The sequence below is a fragment of the Elephantulus edwardii genome, unplaced genomic scaffold, assembly GCF_000299155.1.
Source record: "Elephantulus edwardii isolate Elephantulus edwardi_28Jun2011 unplaced genomic scaffold, EleEdw1.0 scaffold00461, whole genome shotgun sequence".
NCBI classification, from domain to species: Eukaryota; Metazoa; Chordata; class Mammalia; order Macroscelidea; family Macroscelididae; genus Elephantulus; species Elephantulus edwardii.
The window spans coordinates 54577-61148 of record NW_006400211.1 but is presented as its reverse complement, the minus strand read 5'-3'; positions in this window follow the sequence as shown (position 1 = coordinate 61148).

Below are 6572 nucleotides of genomic sequence, written 5' to 3'. Positions count from 1 at the left end.
GTAGCTAACTAAAGGTTTCTGGCTTTGTGCTCTCACTCCTCTATCTGTTACTCGTCAGTCTCCAATCCATCCTGAAAACCTATAGTTCCCTCAGGAAAATCTCCCATTAAATAAGTGACCTGAGCATCTTGATGGCCTTGTCTGTACTGGGCAAATTACTAAGGCTTAGTATCAGATTTCTGTACTTTTGAAGTGGCCAGTTTGAGACTCACTTAGATATTATCAATGGGGCTATGAACTGGTGCAATCTTTAGAGGTAAATTTCATCACATTTGTTAAAGTATGCTCTTTGGATGAGAAATTCTACTTTTATTAATTTAGCCTTCAGAAACATGTATACAGGTACATGAAGAAACATGCACATGGATACATCATAGCCTGGAAACTATCCATTAAGAGGGTTTGATGAATAATGCTATAACTGATCCCTGAAGTAATATATTGTCCACAAAAAGAATAAAGTGGATGTGGATTATGAAAAGATGCCAAGTTATCTATATAAAAAAACCTCTATTGCAGTATAACACACACGTTGTCGTTGTTGTTAGGCACTGTTGTGTAGAAACTGACACATATCTGCCTGTCTAGCAGGTTTTCTGAGGCAGTATATTTAACAGGAGGTGATTACTCATTTTTTTTCTATGGAGCAGCTGGTAAATTTGAACAATGTACTTATGGGTTGGCAGCACAACTCCTTACCACTAAGCCACCAGAGTTTTCTTATAACACACATAGCTATCTTGATTCTTAGAGGTCTGTAAAGCAGGACCAGAAGTTCACACGTTCATGAAACTCTTTAGTTACAATGCTGCAAATGCATGAAGTCTAAAAGCAAAGTAAAGCTTGTCCACACTTAGAAAGCCATATCAAAACTGCGTCTCCTCCCATTCAAGAACCAGACCCATTCCTCATGCACAACAGGATTCATCAGTAAGTTCAGTGTAGTGCTAGGACCACGGTGAATCTAAGAGTGCTCGTGGAAAATTGAGGAAAGTGAGAAGTGCACATCTTGAGGCCTACAGGTAGCTCCTTCTTCTAGCATCTTCTCACATATACTGCTATATACTTACCCTGAAGCTCAATTGTCAGAGACCTCAGCTCTGCCTTTCAGCCATGCCAGTGTCCTAGATGTCAGTACCATCCAGTTAGGTCTCAAGACATCCAAAATAGAGTTAAACTTTTTGGTCAATCCTCAGGTCTTCCTGTCCCGTTGATCAAAATATGTGTACTTGAGGAGGTAAGAATTAGCTCAAACTCTCTTTCTAATAATCTTATATTCTCTGTGAGTTCTCAAACTTTCATCTCTGACACTGTTACTTGAGCATAACATCTTTTTTTCCCTATAATTATATTTTATTAATTTTCATAAACATTTACAGAGATTTTGGGCTTCCACTCATTCATTGTTGCACTATTCTCTCTACCCTCCTCCCAGTTTGTTCTTGTCCAAATGCCACAGTGCTTGTCAAAGCCAGTTCTGATTAATCTTCTTTGTCAGTGTATCCTTTGCCATTCCCTATCACTCCTCCCTGAGAGAGACTTCACCCTGAGTCATAAGTAAAAGGGGACGGCGTATTCTCTTAGCTACTTCCTGCTGAAAAGGGACGCTGTGGGTTTCAGGGTGAAGATCTTCTCTCACTACTCTAAAGGGCCCCTTTGGCAGTAGGAAACACATAGACTATTATGGAGACTGATTTTGGAATTCAGAGAGCATAACATCTTATATCTTTCTGGACAACTACTTTTCATGTGCATTCTGAAACTTTGGCTCCTTACACCTTCATTTTTAGGAATATGCCAGACACACCATGTTGATTAAATCAGTTGTTGCACTGGGCAAACTATATTCTCTCTTGTCCTCTTCTTGGACAAAAAGCATAACTCTGATATTTTAGAGTCAATCTTCTGTGTTTTTTAAACATAGATTTGAATTATAATCTTGACCTTATATTAATCTGATAAAATCTGATAGTTTCTCTTGCTTATTGCTTCTGTTCAGGGAAACATTGCATAGGCATTACAAAATGGGCTTGCTTTTCAAGAGCTAGAACAGAAAGGAGTCCCAGAGTATACACTCAATTATTTTAAAAGTCACAGGACATTGTGCTTAAAATGATCCAATTATTTTTTTCAAGTCTCCTTGAAGACCCCATGTGTATGTGTCCTGGTTTCTGGACTATGAAGTGTGAGGTGCTTAGAAACATCTTCATTGAAACCTCTGTCACTGTCATCTGGGAAGTTTGTTTTGGTACTGAGATGGGGTTAGGATTTGATGCTAATATAGGCAGAAAATTGTTGACTTACATCACTAGATGTGAGCAAGTAGTGCTTTGCCACTTGAAACGCAAGTGGGAGGCATGGAATACACAGTAAATCCAGTTTTCTTTCCAGGTACCAAGTCATTTTAGTGAAAAATTACCATGAAAATTTGGCCCCTCAAAAGTGACTGTGGTGCCACTTCAAGGTCTACATCTACTTGTGCTTGTATCTATGATTTCCTCAGATACAAGAATTGAAAACTGTGTTTTGGAGGACATCTGTGTGTGGTAATGACACTGTTTGACATTGAAGGACCTGAGACCAAGTTAACAATGGGGTGTAATTTTGGTCTCAACACTTACTGATCCACTATCATTAGGTTTTATCAGCTTGAGAAATGTCAACTGTTCTTACCTTTCAGGTTACTTTGTCCTTTGACATAATATGCAAAGCTTTCTTACCTTTGCATTCCTCCCTTTGTTTTGACTTATTTTCCTTCTAATGCAAGTGTTAAAGTCTCTTCTGGAATCCATGTTGGTCCTTTGTTCCTCCCCCATCTTTGTAATGACCTTTTTAATATTCTTCATAGATGATGGCATGCAAGTCATTCTACAACTCATACTTTTGCTGCTGTTATTGTCTGCCTTTGAGTTGAATATGACTCATGTAGATATGAACCCTTTCCTATCCTGCACCGTCTTCATTATCTCTGACACAATTGAGCCCATTGTATCATTGTTTTGTTACTGTGTCAATCTATGTTATTGAGGTCTTCCTCTCATTGACAGACCCTCCACAGTTCGAAGCATGATGTTCCTTTCCAAGGAACAGTCCCTTCTAACAATATACACAAAGTATATTAGATGTAGCTTTACCAACCCATGTCTCTAAGGAGTGCTCTGTTTATACTTTCTCCAAAATGTAACTTTTTTTAGTAGACCATAGACTATTCAGTAATCTTATTCAACACAAGAACTCAAAGGCATTAATTCTTGTGTAATCTTTATTCATTGTCCAACACTCAGATGAATAGTAGGTTATTGGAAAGATTACCATGGCTTGAATCAGGTGTACCTTATCTTTAAATTGACATTGTTGTTCTCTTTGTAGAGAACTCTGACAGATGACTTTCTCAATATTATCCAGCTCCTAATTTCATGGCTGCTGGTACCAATGATGTTGCCTGTTGGATCCAAACAATATTAAATCATTTGACAGGGTGTTAATCATAGGGTTGCACAATTTAGTGGGTGGGTGGGATGAATGAAATGGGAAGGATTGTTTGTGAAAAACAATGTATTCAAACTTTGTAAATAAAAGAGTAATATATTTTAAAAAAACCCAAAACCAAACAAAAAATACTTTCTCCATCTATCATAATTTCTTGTCGACCCAGAGGTGAGGATTTTAATTTTATTCCTGTTGAGACGTAATCCATATTGAAGACTCTAGTCCTTGATCTTCTGAAGCATACATTTCAAGTCTTCCTTGCACTGCAATCTTGAAGTCTCGTGGTTCAAATCCACCAGATACTCGGCTGGAGAAGGAGGGGCGGTCTCTTCCTGTGCCAGTTGTATCTGATTAGATGCTACATAACAGGATAAGAAAAAACAAACCAAAAAACCAAGTCTTCTTCTGAATTATCAAGCAAGGCTTTGTTATCTACGTAAAGCATGTTGTTGTTGACTCTTCCACCAATACTGATGTGACATTATTTTTCATAAAGTCCTGCTTTTTAATGATTTCAACTCATATGCTGTTGTTGTTGTTATGTGCTGTCAAGTCACCTGTGACTCACAGCTACCCTATGCACAACAGCCTTAAACCCTGATCTATCTTGTGCCAATCTCACTGCCTCTGACACACACATCCCAATTACTCCAGTCACCGAATCAATCCACCTCATAGAGGGTCTTCCCCTCTTACACTGTCCCTTCACCCTCCAAAGCATCATGTCTCTCTCCAAGGACCTGTCCCTCCTTACAACATGTCCAAAGTATGTCAGACGAAGCCCCAGAATCCTTGCCTCCAGGGACCTGCCCTGTTTAACCCTTTCCAGGATGAATCTGTTTGTTTTGCTAGCAGTCCATGGTACCCTGAATACTCTTCCCCAGCACCACAGCTCAAAGGCATCAATTCTCCTTCTATCCTCCCTAGTCACTGTCCACCTCTCTGATGCACAATCATATGCACCTTAGTCTCCAGAGTAACACCACTGCTGTTCAGTATTTTGGAGAGGTCCCTAACAGCAGACTTTCCCATTGCAATATGCCCTTTAATTTCATGGCTGTTGGTGCCAAGCGCGTTGACTGTGGAGCCAAGCAAACTAAAGCTGTGAACAATCTCAATCTCTTCACCATTCATCCTGGTGCTGCCAATTGGCCCAGTGGTGAGAATCCTTGTCTTCTTGACATTGAGCTTCAATCCATATTGAAGGCTGCAGTCCTTGACCCTCTGCAGCAAGTGCTTCAGGTCCTCCTCAGTTTCAGCAAGCAGAGTTGTGTCATCTAATCTTTAAGGTAGTTTTTTAAATTCAGTTGGAGTACACACATCATATTTTGGTCTTCACTGACTTATTTTAATATTCTTTCATTTGAATTTGTGCTTGTATATGAGTAGTTAATGGTATGTTCCACAGTCTGCCACTGACTTCTGGCTGTTGATACTGAGTTTCTTGAAAGTTTTTCCACATATGTAGTTAATTTGATTCCTCTGTAGTCCATCAGGTAAAGTCTATGTGCATAGTCACTGTTTATGCTTCGGATTTTTAAAAAAGTATTTGCAGTATGTATATTATTTATTGTACAAAATTCTGTCATGTGATCTGCTTCTTCTGTGACTAAGGTCATATTTTCATACCCGGTCTTCTTAATTTTTAATGTTTGCATTGCAGACACTGATCATTATTAATGTATCTTGATTACATTATCAACTCCAGATCATAAAAGTTGGTAGAAATCCTAAATTTTTTAATTTATGGGTTTTGTGTTTCTTGTATATGTTTGACTGTATATAGATAGAATTTCTGAACTATAATTCACAGTGTTATACTTCAGGATAGATCTTGAAATGTTCTTTTTGAGCATGAATGCAACACAATTCCTCTTCAATTTGTCATCTCAGGCATAGTAGACCATATTCTGGCCTGATTCAAAATGGCCAGTGCTAGTTCAGTGCTTTAATACCTATGACACTAATCTTTATGTGCTCCATTTCATTTTTGACAACTTTTAATTTTTCCGAATTCACTTCATACATTCTATGTTTGATTTTTTAGTGGATGTTTGTGGCTATTTATCTTCCTTTTGAGTCTTGCCACAACAGTAAATAAAGGTCCTTAGTAGGGTGAAAGCTTTACTCCATCCATGTCTTTATGGTAGATTCTACTTCAAAGAGGTAGATCCTCCCCAGTCTCACTCTGAGTGTCTTCCACTTTGGGAGGCTTATCTTCCTGCACTACATTCAATAATGTTCTATTTTTACACATATGGATTTCAAAGACCAGCTATTTCAGATGTGGATTACCATTCCTGCTTAGTCTTAGTCTGGAAGCTCCACTGAAACTCATCCACCTGAGTAGTCACCATGGGTGACTCTGGTATCTGAAATACTAGTGTTCTAGATTCCATCATCATAGCATTATGTATGTACATAACAACATCATAGTCCAGCAAATTGTTAGAGGAATAGTGACAAAAGTGCAAAAGAATAATCTACTTCCAGTGCTTTAGATAAAATATATAATTATACACACACACCCATACACACACACACACACACACGTGTGTGTGTGTGTGTGTGTGTGTGTGTTTACACATGTATATAAGCTCTGGTGACTTAATAGTAAAGAGTTTCACTTCTAATTTAAAGACAAATGGTTTGAATCTACCAGCTGCTATTGGAAGAAAGATGGCCAAATTCCTTTCATGTTATTTTCGGTCTCGAAAATCTATGAGTTTCAACTTGATGTCAATGAGATAAATATAGATAGATATAGATATAGATAAAGATATAGATATAGGTATAGATCTGAATCTGGATATGGATATGGATATAGATGACAGAGATAGAGATAGAGATAGAGATAGAGATAGAGATAGAGATAGAGATAGAGATAGAGATGTTGTTGTTTTTGTTATGTGCCATCGAGTCGACTGCGACTCAGCGACCCTATGTAAAACAGCCCTATACTCTGCTTTCTCCTGTGCCAATCTCACTGTCTCCAACACTCCCATCCCAATTATCCCAGTCACTGAATCAATCCACCTCATAGAGGGCCTTCCTCTCCTGCGCCGTCCCTCCACCCTCCCAAG